This window comes from Balaenoptera musculus, chromosome 1, assembly GCF_009873245.2.
Source record: "Balaenoptera musculus isolate JJ_BM4_2016_0621 chromosome 1, mBalMus1.pri.v3, whole genome shotgun sequence".
NCBI classification, from domain to species: Eukaryota; Metazoa; Chordata; class Mammalia; order Artiodactyla; family Balaenopteridae; genus Balaenoptera; species Balaenoptera musculus.
In genome coordinates, this window is record NC_045785.1 from 47566533 (window position 1) to 47583394 (window position 16862).

Genomic DNA, 16862 nt, shown 5'->3' on the forward strand with positions numbered 1-16862 from the left:
AGACATTCAGCTCCTCCATCAGTGTCGTCAAGGACATCACCTCCAGAGAGGGCGTGGCAGCTCTGGGTGAGCAAATGCCCAAGCTGCAGAGTACGCAAGCACTCCCCCAGGAGGAGAACCTCTGGAACAGGCTGGAATTCTCACAAGTAAACAGGGAGGGGACTCAGAGCCATTGTGATCTGGGCAGTGATGAATGTGACCAGTGGGGCGTGGGGAATGCCCAGGTGTGGGTCAGAGGAACAGTCCATTCCTTTTGTTTATCTAACCAGCAGGCCCCCTCTGGCCTCAGGCCCTCTGCCCTGCTGCTTCCTCTGCCTCATCACCCAGTTACTGTCTCTGTGACCAAGCTTTGACTTAATTCTCTGCAGAGCGTTTACCAATAACTGATTTTATTTTTCTCTGTTCCCCTCTCTAAAACATAAGCCCCATGAGACCAGAGACCTTGACGGTCAGCTCACCACTACATCTGTGGTATCAAGAATCCCCCAGTAGATACACAATAAATGAATGAATAGTTGCCCTGCCCCACCCACTCAGAGGCCCACTCCCTTAAAGGGTCAGCTCAGTCTCCTCACGAGGCATCTCTCAAATGTGAACCCCCTCGTGGAGAGTAACCCCTCCCCCCAAACCACCACTTTCTTTTTTTTTTTCCTCTGTAATTTTTCTTTTCCTTTTTTTTTTTTGTTTTTTTAATTCAGGTATGGCTGTTTTACAACGTCGTGTTAGTTTCTACTGTACAGCGAAGTGGAGCTCCCTGTGCTATACAGCAGGTTCTCGTTAGTTATCTATTTTATACATATTAGTGTATATACGTCAATCCCAGTCTCCCAGTTCATCCCACCCCCGCTTTCCCCGCTTGGTGTCCATACGTTTGGTCTCTATGTCTGTGTCTCTAATTCTGCCTTGCAAACCCAGACCACTTTCTGTCAAGGCATATGCTCATTTCTTTCGTGGCCCTGATCATAATGCAAAATTATCTCATGTATTTGTGTTTACTGATCTGTTATCTGCTTCCTCAAATGAATGTAAACTCTATGTCATTCCCTGTTGAGTCCCCAAAGGCGAGACCACTTCCAGACATTAAGTGCTCAGTAAACTTTTGTGAAAGGAATGAAGGAATGGGGGACAGAATCTCCAAGGCTCTGGAACTGGTAGACATGAGGAGATAAAGGAAAGAGGAATCCAGGTTGATTTCAGAGTAACTTCGTGAGGTAAACAGGGTGGGTTTTGCCGCATGAGGAAAGCGTAGGTCAGCCATATTATGACCGTCTCAAAATAGCGTGTCTGGTGAAGTTCAAATCTGAACCCAGCTCTCTCTGATTCATGTGCCAGTTTCCTCTCTACTGAATCATGCAGCTTTCCTGTTGAAAAGTTATCTACGTGTATGCTTAAAGGATTGACAATCTCCCCTATCCCCATTAGTCCAGATTCACAAGAGGTGAAGACTGGCTGCTTGCGAAACCATAACCGAATCTCTGGGCTTGTTTGTCTTCACAATGCTTCAATTAAACCGCTTTAATGAGGCACAAGCAGCCAATACCAGCCTGATATTTTAAAAGTCTCTCCACGCCTTTGTGCTGCAGCCAGACCTCTGGCTTCTCTCTCTCAATTATTACCTTAACCATGCCCTGGAGACTTAAGGAGCCAGTTTATTTTGACTGGGAGATTGTTAAACAGCAGGAGGCAAATCTGAGACACTGCCAGGCTGTGATTTCCATTGCTCCACCCGGCCACGGGGTGCTGAGAATAGCCAAGGCCGCTTCCTGCTGGAGGAGGAAATGGCAGTTTCCTCAGCTCCCGGAAACATTGCTTCCTCTCTGGTGCCTAGCTCTGTGTTAAACAGTTAGATAGCCTCTTCCCACCCTGAACCCCAGAGACCTTGCCCAAGCCTGTAGAAGACATCCTGTTTCCCCTGAGGAAGTGGCCCAGCTTGAAGGAGCCTCTAGGGCATTGGAGTGAGGGGTGAGCAGGGAGTAGGGCAGGAAGGGGACGACCAGTGGTAATAATAATAGTGTTATCCAGTTCAGCTAAGTACTATGCCCCCACCACACCCCTTTGTCCTGATGCTCAGAGATCTAAGTAAACTTGACCTAAACTCTCACTGGCCTTTGACGGTCCAAAGTCATCCAAGATAGAAAATTCAGTGCTTTTCTTGTTTCTACAGAAAATACACTCACACCGCACATTCCAGGAATTTCGAAACATTACAGTGGATTTGACTGGTCACAGGGTCATATTTCCTGGCAAGTAACCTCATGGAGATGGCTCTGGAGTCAAGCTTTCTGGGTTCAAATTCTGCTTCATACACTTTATCCCCTATTAGCCATACGTTATTGGGCAGGGCAGGTTCTCTGGGCATCAGTTTTTCCTCTTTTTCCCTCTGTCCAGGGGAATAGTGGTACCCACCTCATCAAGAGTCAATGAGATAAAGCACATAGCACGTAGTTCAGTACCAAATAAATGTTCATTATTGTTTTTTTCTGCTTCCTCCTCCCTTTTGGAAGGAAAAAAAACAAAAACCTTTCCTTGTCTCATGAAGAATAATGGTACCCCTTCTCTGAAATCTTGGCATCAGCCAGTATCCATGCCCTTGGAATTTCAGTTTCTATACGAAGAGCCCTTATGGGGGCATTCCTCTGAGTGCTTTCCTTGTAGGCCGTTGAGTAGATAAAAATTTCTGTCTTATTATCATTTATTACCATTTAATAGCAACCACTGACCAAATGATTTTTTATGGCATTATCCCATATTTTTTAAATAAACTTCATATTTTTGATTAGTTTTAGCTCTACACGAAAATTGCAAAGACGGTACGGAGCTCCCAAGTATCTCACACTCAGATTCCCCCATTATCAACATGGTACATAGATGTGGTCTGTTTGTTATAATTAACATGCCAGTATTATAGCTGAAGTCCATATTTATTCAGATATCTTTAATTTTTACCTAATGTCCTTTTTTTCTGTTCCAGGATCCCGTCCAGGATAGCATATTATATTTAGTTATCTTTTCGCCTGAGTTCCTCTTGGCTGTGACAGTTTCTCAGACTTTCCTTGTTTTGGATGACCTTGACAGTTTTGAGGAATACTGGTCAGGTATTTTGTAGATTGTCCCTCAGTTAGGCTTTGTCTGATGTTTTTCATAGGATTAGATAGACTGAGGTTTGGGAAGGAAGACCACAGTGGTAAAGTACAATTTTGGTCTTAGCATATCAAAAATGACTTAACATTGTTGATGCTGACCTTGATCACCTGGCCGAGGTAGTATTTGTCAGATTTCTCCACTGCGGAGTTACTCTTTTTCTCTCCCTTTTCATACTGCACTCTTTGGGAGGAAACTACTATGTGAAGTCTACACCTGGGTGCGGACATATGCTTCACCTCCATGATGGCAGAGTATCTACATAAATTATTTGGAGTTCTGCTGTATGGGAAACTTATATATTCTCCCTTGTTGATTTATTTGTTCAATCATTTGTTTATATCAGCATGGATTCATGGATATTTATTTTGTATTTTGTGTTATAATTGAATATTAGCTTACTAATTTTGTTGCTCAGATGGTTCCAGCTTTGGCCTTTGGGAGTTCTTTCAGCTGGTTCCTGAATCGCTTTGACATACCCATCATTGTTTTACCTTGTTTTGTTTTATTTTTGAGCACTCCCTTATTTTCTGGTATATGAGGTGTTCTAGGCTCATCTTATAAATTTCCTGCCCCAGTCTTAGATTCGGCCATTTCTCTAAGGAGAAATGGTTCCTTTTATTGGAGAATGGTATTAAACCAAGATCTGGACACTAGGTGCGTTCCCCGTGACTGCAGTGTCATTGATTCTAGGCTCTCTCAGCTGACAGAGCAAGGAAATATATGTATGTATAGTAACCAATGATCCATGTATATATATATATATATCTGGATGTAACCATCTGTATCTATATTAAGCTAAACATAGTTCTTACTGATGTCTCCCACTCTGATCCGTTACCTCCTGGATCATTCTAGCTTCCTCCTCTTGCTCAAGTATGTACTCTCGCTCCAATAGTAAGAAAGCTGGCTCCCACCATCCATTTATTTAATTGTTCAACTCCAGTATATTTGTATAACAGTATCAGAATTGTTAACTCATATTCCATGGGAAGCAACCTTTAACTAGAGTACAGTACTCATATACAGTTTCTTTTGTCTTCAGTTTTACAAATACCACTCATTTCCAAAGTTACTTAGGTTAGCAACCTTTTCCTCCACTCCCTTCACTTAAAGTTGCCTCATACATTTGTAATACAGTTAGATTATTTGGTCACATTCTGTATTCCATCCTGGGATCCTTTGACCTCCTACATGATTTGTTTAATTTGCATACATTAAGGTTCACTCTGCTCTAAAGTTCTATGTGTTTTGATAAATGCATGATGTCACATATCCACAGTTACAGTGTCATACAGAATAGTTTCACCACCCTAAAAAAATCCCCTATGCTTCACCTATTCAACCTTCCCCCCAGTCCTCTGGCAACTACTGGTCTTTTTACCTCCACTATAGTTTTACCTTTTCTAAAATGGAATATAATTAGAATCATAGAGTACGCAGCCTTTTCAGACTACTTTCCTTCACTTAGCAATACGCATTTAAGATTCATCTATATCTTTCTATGGCTTAATAGCTCTTCATTTTTTATTGTGGAATAATACTCCATTGCATATATGTACCACAGTTTATCCATCTATCAAAGGACATCTTGGGTATTTGCGGGGGTGGGGGCTTTCTGGGTTTTGGCAATTATGAATAAAGCTTCTCTAAACACTAGTGTGTAGGGGTTTGTTTGGACATGAGTTTTCAAATCAGTTGGAGAAATGTCTAGCAGTACAATTGCTGAATCATATGGCGAGACTATAGTTAGCTTTGTACGAAACTGCCCGACTGTCTCCTTAAGTGGCCGTGCCATTTTACATTCCCCGCAGCAATAAATGAGAGTTCCTGTTGCTCCACATCCTCACCAGCATTTGGTGGTGTCGGTGTTTCAAATCTGGGCCATTCTTGTGCGTGTGTACTGATACCTTATTGTTGTTTTAACTTGCACTTTCCTAATGACAAATGATGTGCATCATCTTTTCATGTGATTATGTACCTTCTGTAGATCTTCTTTGGTGAGAAGTCTGTTTAGATCTTTTGCCCATTTTCTTATTGTTGAGTTTTAAGTGTTCTTGTATATTTTGAATATAAATCTCTTGTCACACATGTGTTTAGAAAATATTTTCTCCCATTCTGTGGCTGATCTTTGGACTATCTTAATAGTGTCTTTCACAGAACAGAAGTTTTTAATTTTAATAAAGTCCAACTTACCAGCTTTTTTTTTCATGGGCCATGCCTTTGGTGTTGTATCTAGAAACTCAGCACCAAGGCTTGAATGGTTTTAAACAGTTCTCTTAAGTAATCATGACACCACTGCTCTCAGGCAAGGAATATAACATCTATTTTACAGGAGAAATGGCTGTCTGTCACACTTTTCTCTGAGGTATCTTTAAACAGGCCAAAAAAGAGAATGGGTAAGAACTAAGAGAGAATGGGTAGACAAAAGCTGGCCAAGACAAATAATAAATACCTTCAAAGTTCCTTGGTCAGCCTTAAAATTCATGAGCATGTGAATATCTCCTCCACTACTTAGCAGTATTTGTTTTTATATAAATATTATATTATTGTTGCTGCAGTACACACACACACACACACACACACACACACACACACACACACACACACACGCTGCCATTTTGATAAACACCGGTGCCTCATGAAGAAATTCTGTGCTGGGTGACTTTGCTCCCCACCCCAGTACAGTGACATGCTCCTTCCAGGAATATTTGAACCTCAGTGTGGGAAGCAAACTGAATTGTAGGGGCAAGGTTAAGCAACTTGTCTGATGTCATACAGATAGCAAGTGACAGATCCAGGCTTTGAGTCCTGAATGAGCAGACTCCCAAGCCAGTGCTCCCAGGGGGCCACAGGGTGGTCTGTGTTCCAGGGTCCTTGGCCACAGACAGCGTGGCTCAGGGAGCCTGAGGTCATCTCCATTTCCAGGAGGCACCCTTCCCCCCTTCCCCATTGACCCGGCCATCCCTTGGCCTTCACAGCCTCTAGAATCATACCATATAATTTAGGCTTCCCTCTCCCTCCAAAGCATAAACGAAAGAAAGGGAAAAAGCAACCCCAGACTGGGTCTATCGTGGAACCGTGTGAACGTAGGGGAGAACCAGCCTGAGGGGATGATAAAGAACTTGCAAAAGATTACCTTTCCTTTTCAATGATAAAAAACTTTGTGTCCAAACAATTTTTGCTGAAACAACAATGCACATCATAAAACATATTGAGGAAACTTATAATTATGTCAAATTAAACCGTGTAGAAGCATCTCTCTGGCCGTGAGAACCATTGATTTCTTGGTGCAGCTGCATTCAGTGTCTGGGGCTGGGGTAGCCGCAGTTCTGAAAGGAGCAGCTTCGGGAGAGAAAGAGGTCATTCTCTCAGAGGAATGGCCTTTGCCCTCCCGAGCTAGGATCTCACTAGCTCCTCTGGAAAGAGCGGAGCTGCAGGCATCTGTCTGTGAGAGCCTGCTTTCAGGGCCTGGGGCCAGGAACACCAGCCTCTTTGCTCCCCAGCCGTCTCATCTGGATTTTATGCATTCAGCAAACATGACCATGGATAGGCGTGGACCCACACCTCCAGCCTCCTCCTCGGTGTTCAGTGGTGCTGAACTTCCCTAGAAGTGTCCCCCTTTTCCCACGTGCTCTCCTGGAGTCCAAGACCTAAATTTAAGTCTCTGCTGCACCAGTGACTAACTCTGTGACCCTGCTTGACTTCTCTGGGTCACTTTGCTCTCATCTGCAAAACAGGAGTAATAGGACTCTAGGTGGGGCAGGGCGGGATGCTTTTACCTATGTCATCTGAAAGCGATTGCTACCCAAGCAGGAAAACTGACAAGGTGGGGACTACATCACCTACACTGGCCTTCAAAGTTTGCTGCAAGGACATTCGGTGCTTTTGAGTAGTGACTTCTTCCTCTCAGATGTATGCAAAACAGTTAGCTCAGTGTGCTAACTCAGCCTTTTCTTCCCTTTTCTTTCAACGGCTTCAAAGAGCCCCCATTCACTTTTGCCTGCCTCACTGCCTGGGACAAGGCAGCTCTGCCCCGCTCCCCACTTATGCCCTGAACTTCCACACATCTGCAGGGAGCGCTTCAGAGTGACTGCTGCCATTGGCATTTCAAAGACTCCAAGATGGCGCTCTGAGCCCCATCCCGATCAGTGTAACGGAAGGATGGAGCTGGAACAGGGAGTTTGGGAGGATTAACCAGCTCTGCTACTGTGAGGCCGGGCAACCTGTGTCACTAAATCTTCCTACTGGATTAAGCCCAAGCCCACAGATCAGCCGCAGCCTTGAACAGATGTGACACAATGGAACACTTTGTGGGCCTTCGTCCAATGAAGAATCTAAAAGTAGATGGCACATGGGCACATGGCACTTGTCACTCTCTCCCTTGTGTTATTGGTAGAGGCAGCAGTGAGTCTTGAAAAAAATCACGAGCCAAAAAGTCTAGGTGTGCCCCCAGCTCTGCCACTTGCCAACTGTGTGATCTTGGGTGGGTTACTTCACTTCTCTGAACCTCAGTTTCTTCAACAGAAAAACAGAGCTTGTGGGAGGGATTTCACAGAGTCTTGAAGGATTCTGAGATAACACACACATTCATTTCCTCAAAGAGCACGTGCAGGAAACGTGAATGTGACTGTCCCTGGCTGGGGCGAAGGCCTGGCTCCTATGTCACCTCACATTTGTGGCTCCCCTCACTCTCCCCCCTTTCTCTGTCCTTCGCGGCGTCTTGCACCTGCTTACATCTTAACACTCAGTCTTTTAAGTTTCTCTCCCTTTAACGGTGGCTTCTCAGAAACTCGGGTTCTGTGGTTATTTATCTTCGCTTTCCCACACCTGGCCACACGTGGGTTCCTGGGAATGTTCATCAAACTAAAAACACTCTGTAACAGATGCCCCGCCTGGGATCATTCACTAGTGTGTCCCATCTCCCCTCCTGGACTAGATACTCTGAGGGCAGCAACTAGGTGTGTGATTCATCCATGTAGCTACTATGGCACCAAGCCAGACACACAGTGGATTTTCAGGGGATACATGGGAAAAGCAAGAAGAAAAATGAGAAGGGGAGAGAAAGAAACAGGTCCCCCTCCCCAACAGCAGTAACTCACCCAGCAAGTCTTCCTACTCACTCAGTGCCAGGCAGGCTCATATTCTTGCTTCTCCCTCTGAGAACAAGGTCCAGATATTTTCTTAGTCCTCCTTGACAAAAAATCTACAAAATTTACAAAGCCCAGTTATGGTTATTTTCCTTTCCAGCAGGACTTTCCTGGATGATGTTATGACTCAACCAATCACCCAAAGATTACAATTCCTATGGAATTGTCAGGATCATGGGATAATCTATCCCTGACTCCAATATGAAGGAAGATTCCCCTGTATAAGCTCTCCCTAAAGATGGGTGGGGACAACCCACCTCCCATTTCGTTTTCCCCACTTAGACACAACCTGCTGTTTTCAACCTCCGTATATTTGCTGTGCTGTTCCCTTTTGTCTGAAATGACTTTGCCCATCCTCCAAACCATACCCTCATACTCTGTGATTCCTACAACCACCGGCCTTGCCACAGCCAATTTGCACGGCTGACTCATACATACCCTTCAAAATCTGACTCAAGTGTAACCTCACGAGAAGGAGGTAGTCTACACAGCAGGCATGGGGAAGAGTGGTGAGCCCAGACGTTAGAGTTGAACCTCGGCACTCACACAAGTGAGGTGTGTGACTTCAGGAAAGTCACCTCCCATATCTGAACCTCAGTTTGCTCATCTGTAAAATGGGAGTGTGGACACCTTCTTCAGGGAGTTGTTCTGAGAAGTAAACCGGTTGATGAATGTAAAGAGCCTGGCACAGAACTTGGCACGTGGGAAGCTCTCAATTATGGCAGCTGTAGTCATGTCTTCCGTGGACCCCAGACTGGATTAGCTGCCCCTCCTCTATAGTCCCAGAGCACCATGTAAGGACACGGTACCTTACACGTAGCCACCTGTAGCTGCCATTTACCTCACTGTTTTGATATCTGCTCATTACTTGTGGCCCTACCGATGGTAAGCAGCTCATGGGCAGAAACTCTTAGCATCCCCCAGATCCAAGACCAGGTCTGCTTGTTGCGTGAGTGAATGAATGGATGGAATGAATGAACGCATGAGTTAATAAACTGAATTAGTAGACTTCTAGGCTACCTTGACAGCCATGCCTATTCTAAGCCCCACAAGGGCTAGAGTTGGGGCTGCCCAGAGCGGCTCAGGTCTGAGCCATGCCTAGGATATCACACAGGCCCATGAGGACATAGAACAGTGGGGACAATGAAAACTAAAAGGTGGACTCCAAAATGTGTTTTGTTACTGCTGAGTTTGCCCTCTCACCTCTTTCCAAGGCCCAGCAGGCCATCAATACCTATTTGCTTGGAATTATTCATAGATTCATTTGTTAATTCAGCAAATATTTATTGAGTCAGATACTGTTCCAGGCACTAGGGTACAGCAGTGGATAAGACAAGCATATTCCCAGGAATATGATTCCGTGGAGAGGTGACATAAGCCATTATCACCTTATCAGTAAGGCCGTGGAAGTAGGAAGGGCAGGAGGAGCAATGGACAGGGAGTCAGGAAGCCCAGATTCGGATCTTTGCTTTGAGCACAGTCATCTCAGTCAAGTCACTCGGCTTCTCTCTGCCCTGTGACATGTTACTTTCATAGGGTGGCCATATCTGCCCTACTCATCACAAGGTCAGATATTTGTATTGGGAATGATAATAGAAAAGGCTATGGAGTCGTGGAAAGATGACAGCCTATCAGCAAAATGACCTGGCTCTGTGACCTTAAGCACATCATCTACCTCTCCAAGTCTCTGCTTCCTCATCTGTAAAATGGGGAGGGACACTCACTTGGCCTACCTTGCAAAGTCCCTGTGGGTCTTAACCTAGACCCCAGGAGGAAGCAGAGCACTGCAAACAGTAAAGAGCACTGGGGGCTTCCCTGGTGGCGCAGTGGTTGAGAATCTGCCTGCCAATGCAGGGGACACGGGTTCGAGCCCTGGTCTGGGAGGATCCTACATGCCGCGGAGCAACTGGGCCCGTGAGCCACAATTACTGAGCCTGCGCGTCTGGAGCCTGTGCTCCGCAACAAGAGAGGCCGCGATAGTGAGAGGCTCGCGCACCGCGATGAAGAGTGGTCCCCGCTTGCCACAACTAGAGAAAGCCCTCACACAGAAACGAAGACCCAACACAGCCAAAAAACAAATTAATTAATTAATCAAAAAAAAAAAAAAAAGAGCACTGACATTGTAACTCTTGGCTGTAGGCCTGCACTTCATCCACTCACATCTGTTTCAAGGTCTAGTTTACTCAAGTGGATCAGGTAGCCTTCTCTGACTCTTGGAGTCCTCATCTGTAAAATGGGAATAATAATCCCTGTCTGGCCCATCCCCCAGTGTTGTGAGAATCTGATGAAATTATGGATGTGAAAAACTTTGGCAAGTGTTGCCACGCTATATAAATGATAAAGTGCTCTGTAAATTTGAAGACCAGTTATTCTTTTTGTTGTCATGAGGGATTATGCTCATTGTAGTAGAACTGGACTTGTCCTATGTCTGTTCCTCCACCTCTAGAAAGAAAGAAAAGAACCATGGAGATGGTCTCCATGTATTCCCAACACGTGTGGAATCTCACTTTATTCTTGAGGTAATTCCATGTGTTGTGCAGGAAAAAAAATGTTTTCCATCATTAGAGAGGAAGATAGGATTCTAGGGGGCCACTCTTGTAGTTGCTTTCCCTCTCTGAGCCTCATTCTCCCCATTTGTCAAATAAAGAGGTCAGATTCTATTTAAATTAGGATACGTATGGCTGCAAGGAAAAAAGGGATAATCAGTAACGTTATCTGTTATCTCACATAGCAAGAAGTCCAGATGTGGGCATCCCAAGTTGGGTGTTACAGTGCCTCTAAGGTGTCAGGGCCACAAACCAGTGTCCCTGTGATTTTTTAATGGTGTCAAGATGATTCCTGTGGCTCCAGACTTCACACCCTTATTTAATAATGCCCAAAGGCAAGAGAAGATCAGTGTTTGTCTTGGACTTCTTCTTAAGAAAAGGATATGGAAGACTTTCCCAGACCTGCCACTTGTATTTCATAAGGGGGGCAGGGGCAGGAGGGTGATCCCATGTCCCTTATCTCAACAAGTCAGGAAAAAGGAAAAGGAATTACCATATCGAGCAACAAAATCCGTGTTCTGACAACAAAACCGTCATGAAAATGGCTGCCAGGCAGATGTCCCTCAGGTCTGACACAGACTCTGGATCTCTGAAGTCCATTCAAGCCCCCAAGTGCAACGCTGAGCTCTGACACAGACTCTGAATCCCCAAAGTCCATTCAAGCCCCCAAGTGCAATGCTGAGATCAGCCCAAGGTCGCTGAGAGCCCCCTTCCCAGCTTCCAAGTCCTACCCTGTCCCTACTGGGTGGAGCTGGGCGGGAGGTGGTGCTGCAAGAGAACCAGGACCCCACAGCTGGGAACTGCCCTCTGCCCACCCATTCAGCCTGGTGGCACCTCTGGCAGCTTTCTGGACTCTGTTTCTGAAAACAGCCTAGCCCACCAGGCCCAGAATGGATGACCCCTTACTTTCCTTCCTGCATCTTCCCATAAATAAACAGAAAATGATAAGAGTGACTGAAACAAAATAGAAGTCTATTTTTTTCTCATGTAAGAGGTCTAGAAGCAAGCAACTCGGGGCTCCATGGCCTATAGGAACCCTAGTGCCTTCCGTCTTTCTGCTCCTCCATCCTCAGTATATGTCCACCTTCAAAGTTATTTCATAGTCCAAGATTGCTTCTGCAACTCTATTATTATCATCATGTCATTCTAAAAGGAAAAGGGAAAATTAAAAAAAAAAAAAAAAAAGACCTCTATCTGTCATACCCATATCTCCTTCCCTTTTTAAGGAGCTTTCCCCACATCCCACCCCAAAACTTCTTCTTCTATCTCATTGGCCAGAACTTGGTCACAGGGCCAAACTTTGCAGCTAAAGAAGCTGGGAAATGTCCTTTTTAACTAGGCATATTGAAACCCCCAATTCACTTAAATTAGTAAGCAAGATAAAGAGAACGAGTATTGGACAGGCAGCTAGCAGTCTCGGCTACAATTCCAGGGCTAATCATCAGAGAGTAACACGAGTTCTGGGTAAAAGGTCTGGGCAGTTGATCATTGCAAAGCGTTGGAGGACAGGGGACCTTGGGTGGCTGTCACTTTGTTTAGTTTTTATAGGCTTCCATCTGGCTACCTATGGGACTTCGGACATGTCACTTCATCTCTCTGAAACTCCTCTGGTCTAAGATGGAGGTGGGACTACTAGATCGACTGTGGTGAAATGAATCTGAGGGCAAGATTCATTCTTTCAGCTGTTCATTCATTTATTCAACAAGAATCTCCTGACACACCTTCTGTGTGCCAAGTGCTGTGCTAGGCATTGAGGATTCGGAGAGTCATAAATTGTGGGAGTTTATAGTCAATGGAAAAAAGCCCAGGAAAACATCCATCATGATAGATTGTGCTAAATGCCATGTTAAGGATAAATGCAAAGAAAGGGGAGGTTCGAAGAGGGGCACCTATTGCAGGTAGGGGACCTCAGAGGCATCATGAGGATGCTTAAGGGATGAACAGGAGCTTGTGGGCAGAGAAGGTTGGAAAGTACAGGAAGGAGGCCAGCCTGTGCATAGATATGGACTTGCAAAAGAGCACATGGCGTTCTGGAAGCATTTTCCTGCTGTACACTGACCCTCAGGTAGGGCTCTGGTTTCGGAGCTTTTTTAATGAGCTAGTGCTGTTTATTTAGTCCATTTGAATTCAAACAGATTGGAGGTTGGATTTCAGCTCCACCATCTAATAACATGCTCTCAGGCCAGGGGCTTCATCTTGAACCTGAGCTTCACCCTCAGCATGAGCTTCAGCATCTTTGTCTATACACGCCCTTCGCCCTCAGTGCTATGCACTGAGATCTCGTGTATAGACGTGCCCAGCATGGCCCTGACACACGGTGAGTTTTCAGTCCAGATTTTTTCCTCCTCTCCTCTTCCGCAGGGCTATGGGGTGAACCTCATAGGTTTCAGGGAACCAGGAAGAGGAGACAGCCACTGGCCAATGGCTTAAGGAGGGGAAGAGTGGTTTCTGTGTTGATACTTTTAGGTGCAAACTGGAACAGGAAAAAATCAGGTGAGAGAAACCAGTATGCTGCCAAGGAGTAGACTGCATTGTTCACCCCTGGTAAAGCAGCTGCAAAGAGCTGTTAAAGCAGGGGAAAGGTCAACCCCTCGCAAGAGAATAAACTGCCAAACCTTGTGGCCCTGCGCCCTCCCTCCTGCAATTCCCATGCCCCCCTGCGCTGGTTTTCTCCCTGGAGATGAGAAGGTGACCTCTGCCCCGCCAGGCTGTTTGGGCTGTGTGTTCGGGCTGTGTGCAGGGGGTTTGTAGAGTGTAAACTGCAGGCAACCCTGAAGAGGAAGGTTGTTTTCATCTTGATATCTCTGCAGGCTGGCCTCCTCATCCCCATGCTGTTGGCTCAGTGCTGCCTCTGTGCCTGCCTTCACCCTAAGCTCTCCCTTCTTCCTTTTACCTTCCAAATCCTCCCCATCCATCACAACCACACGTCCAGGAAGCCCGTCCTGATGGCCCTAGTCTACACTAACCCCGTGCCCTCAAAATGTCTTCAGACAACCACACCACAAGATAGTCACTCTCTTTCTTCTGTTTTTTGTTTTTTTTTTCCTATTCGGCTTCATCCTCACCCCACTTGAACAAGGACCACCTGGGCTCCCAATTCTCTGAACCAGCACAATCACATCAACTGGGAACTTGTTAAAAATGCAAATTCACCCATGGGGGTGGGCCCAGCAATCTGTGCTTTAACAGGACTCCAGGTGATTCTAACACACACTCAAGTTCAAAAACCAGTGCTTCCAACAATCCTGGCTACTGAGAAGGGAAAGGACGAAATAGTGATATTCTTCCTTTAGCTTCAGAGTTCTCTAGAAACACATCCAAATGAAGGTCCCCATCACAGAGCGCTTATTCTTTCCTTCAGCAACATCCCAGCACACTGACTGCATGGAGATGGAAAGCAGGATGGTTCTTCCCCTATTCACTCTGTAATTTACCCCTGTAATTTACCCCACAGATGTTACTGAGCACGTGTCGTGTATGTTTCCAGCTTGAACTCAGACACACCTGAGTGTGGTGAGTCTGGGCTCACCACTCATTGCCAGGAATGGAAACATGGTGAGGCAAGGACGCAGATGGGGAAGCGAGACAGGAGAGCTGACAGAGCTTAGTTCCCACTCTGCCTGCAGGAGGGGGCAGTTCCAGCTCTGGGGGGAACCCCTCTAGGTGTGCAGGGTTCTGTCCCCCACCCCATCCCCTGCACCAGCTGCTGCACGAGGGGCTCCCACTGTGCAGGGAAGGGCCTAGGGTGGGGCACTCCAGCAAACTCCAATGACACATGTTTCGTATTACACGCAACATTCTTTGTGGGAACCCCAGTGAAAAATACACATGGCCAATCATCCCTTTCTCAGGAGGAGGGGCCCCAGGAAAGGGGATTTTCGCTGCGGGCTTTATCAAGAGTTAGAAACACAGTGAAGGCTCTGAGCTTGTTAGAAAAACAAACTGTTTGTGCTTGGGCTTTTCATTTGAAGGATTAGGAGATGGTTTGGATATCAGCAGATACCTGAGGAGCTCACCTGGGTCTCAAGACAATGGTGGAAAGTGCATGGGATCTGGCATCTCCTGGCTCGGCTCCCGGACTGCATTTCTGAGTGGCATTTAGGGGAGCCACCTGCCTGGCTGAGCTTCTATTTCCTCATCTCAAATAAGAGAATAATAACACTTCATCTTAAAGGGCAGGCACTATAAAAACCCTGTGAAATGGTATTTGCAAGAGTACTCTTTGTAAAACATGTTACATAAAAGGGATTCTTACTATCATTATTAGATGTAGAAAATCCAGAAGGAAACCTTGTCCGAAAAAAAATTGTCTGGCAGCATGATATAGTGGAGGAAATATGAATTTAAAGACACACAGAAATGGATATAAACCTCACCCTCACCACTTACTGGCTGTGTGGCTTCAGGCAAGTTACTTCACCTCTCTGAGCCTCAGCTGTCAGGGGTAAAAATACTCCCCATCAGATGGGGTTGCTGCAAGGACTACCTCATTTTCTCTGTAAATGTCCCTGCCCTATAGAAGGTGCTCCATACAGGTGAGCACTGCAGCCCAAGGATGCCCAAAGTGGCACCGCCACCCCTGCCCCGCCCACTGGGGTTTGAGGCCACTCGAAGAGTCAGCCCTGCTCTGCACATCCCCTCACTTGAGGGGAGGAGTTTACCTCCTCCCCCTGACACTCCTCTGAAAAGCTATTCTTCATCCCCACAGCTCTGGAAGCCTCCCCTCGCCACCTCGATCAAGTTACAGACCCATTTGTTTTCCCCTCACAAAGCACTGCAGTCTGCCAGCTCCTCCCCCTTCTCCTCCAGCCGGGCGAGCTGGGCCAAGAGTTCAGCTTCCAGTAGAAGAGCCCCAGCACTTCTCACTAAGGCACACAGAAAATGTCACAGCTGGCCCTGTGTTTGTAACCTTGTATATGTCTTCATCAATTTCCAGGCCCCGGGAAGCAGTTCCCAGAGTCCACTTCTTTTCAGCTGAGTACGTTCCCTAGAGGGGAGGGGGAGTTTCTTAAACCCGCTCAAACCCAGCAGGTCTTGGTGAGGGATCTGATCCCAGGCAGAGGGGGCAGGAACTAATGTTTTCGACCACATCCCACATCCCAGGCTCCTTTTATACGTATCAAATCTCTGCATTAGCATCACTTTTCTGGGGGCTCCTCTCTTGACCCCCAAGACTCAGTGAAGTGCCGGTACACACTCGCTTAGCAATCTGCATTTCTTCTTGTAGAAGTCACACGTATGTCAGTTGAATGTCTTTCTTCTCTGGTAAGCTTCAGGAGGGGTTTGATCAAGTCTACCTCATTAGCACGGACCACAGTGCCTGATGAAGAGTAGGTGCTTAACAGATTCCATGTAGGTGCTTATTCATTCGATGAATGAATAAAACCTCATGGCAATACTGTAGGATAAATATTTTCATTTTCCTGATTGTGCAGAGAAGACAACTGAGACCCCAAGAGATGAAGTGTCTTACCCAGGCTGACACAGCCAGTAAATAGTTGAGCTAAGATTCAAACCCAGGTTTTCACCAAATGCCTCACTGCATTTGATTTATATTAAGATCATGCTGGAAATGCTAACAAAGACAATTTTTCAAAATAAAGAAGCTGAAACTGCTTTCCCTCTCCACCCCCAACACAGCATGACTTGTGCCAGCGAGAGGGTTCTGGGAGCCGAGTGCAACCCACATGAGGCAGAGGCCAGGAGACAGGGGTGGCCCTTGTCCCTCAGCCGCGGGGACTAGATCCTCGCATGGAGCCCCTCCCGGCTTGTCCCCACGAGGGCAGGACTTGGATACAAAGTCTCAGGAGAACAAAGATCACATTTTCCCCTACGAAGCAGAGAGGCCAGCGCTGGGGAAACAATGGCCTTGCTGGGATCAAAGAGAGCTGGGCCTGGACTGGGGACAAAAGCTGAGCCCCAGCTTGATAAGAATGACAACCAGCTCTCCTCCTCCGGTTACAAAGGTCTGGGGGTGGGTGGAGCAGTGAGTGCGCATGCGTGTAGATCCTTAGGGGCCCACCCC

At 46.2% G+C, this 16862-nt stretch overlaps 1 long non-coding RNA gene across 2 annotated transcripts in view; it reads right to left on the reverse strand.

Annotated features, from left to right (window-relative positions):
* The window catches only part of LOC118883809, a 109836-nt gene that overhangs the window by 56015 nt on the left and 36959 nt on the right, over nt 1–16862 (reverse strand). Inside the window, exon 4 of one of the 2 annotated variants that reach the window (XR_005017095.1) lies at nt 8228–8347. The exons of the other annotated variant lie outside the window; for it this stretch is intronic. This is a non-coding gene — a long non-coding RNA (uncharacterized LOC118883809). Of the gene's footprint in view, nt 1–8227; nt 8348–16862 lie in introns of those variants that run through there. 2 annotated transcript variants of the gene reach the window in all.